Source organism: Mus caroli, chromosome 9 (assembly GCF_900094665.2).
Source record: "Mus caroli chromosome 9, CAROLI_EIJ_v1.1, whole genome shotgun sequence".
Taxonomy (NCBI): Eukaryota; Metazoa; Chordata; class Mammalia; order Rodentia; family Muridae; genus Mus; species Mus caroli.
Genome location: NC_034578.1, coordinates 90,598,460 through 90,599,787, shown reverse-complemented (window position 1 = coordinate 90,599,787; position 1,328 = coordinate 90,598,460).

Here is a 1,328-nt window from a genome sequence, read left to right as displayed (position 1 = left end):
TGTTATGGACATTCCCTCAGTGGTCTACTTCCTCCAGCTAGGTTCAATATTCTCCCTTTTACCACCTCTCAATAATGCCACCATGCTATGGATTTACCATGTTCACCTGTACATTAGGTCAGAGCCTGCAGGATCTAATCATCTCTTGAAAAGACACGCTTTACTAATCTCATCACTTTTCAGACCAATCAAGTTGATAATCAAGAAGAACCAAAACAGCTACTTAGTGGCACAGACTTGCACCCCCTTCCACTTCTTTTTGTAAGGCTTAAAATATCAAATAGGAGCATTTCCTAAGATCTGACCTAGGGAAATATCCTACTACAACAAGGAGGGAGCTGAGGAGGAGAAATGACCTTTTATGTGTTCATCTCTAGCCACAGACCATTCTTGCTAGTTTAAAGGAAAGGTTTTTGTTTTAAGCACTAACAGTATGGTGGGCACCAGAATGCCTGACAGATGAGAAGTTTGTTACTGCCATTGTGTACTTTCTTCATGACTCAGAGCTTAGAGGAGTGAACACTATGAAAAGATAGAAATGTGAACTGGATAAGAACACAAGTTCAGAGAGAAGGAACAAAACCTAAAGGAGANTATGCATATCTAAAGATGGGGAAGGAANAGCTGGAGCAATNGTGAAAGAGTGGAGCAAAAGTACAGACTTCATATAAGGTGAATCTGTGTGCAGCACCAACTCCTTTCCTTTATGACATCTTTGAAGATAGGGAATGACTTTCTGGATGGAGTTAGCATTTCCTGGCCTGACCTATACCATCACTGAGAGAGTCAGGAAATGACCCCAGTAAGACACAAAGCATAGAGTACTCATCCCAAAAACTTCAGAAAAGAGGCAGTTTAGCCCAACTTTCACTGGGTTCCATCTTGCTTCCTTTTTATTCTATTGTTCTCTAGATGATAAAATATGTGGGAAACTGAAGAAGAAGAAAAAGAAGCAAAGAAAGCAACAGCAAGTGATCTTGGTAACTGTTAGCATATATGACAATGAGCCTTTTTAATGAAGATTTATATAAAAATCCATTGGGACAAAAAAGTGCTTATATATACATATATATATATATACATATATATATATGTGTGTATACATATATATGTGCATATATATATATATATACATATATATAAGTACATATACATACACACACACACACACACACACACACACACATATATGGTGCTGTCAAGATGGCTCAGCTACTAAAAGCAGCTCCTGGTAAAGGTACCCACTGCCAAGCCTGCCTGATGCCCCAAGTTTTATCCACAAGCCCACATGATGGAAGGAGAGAACTCATTTTTGAAGGTTGTCTTCT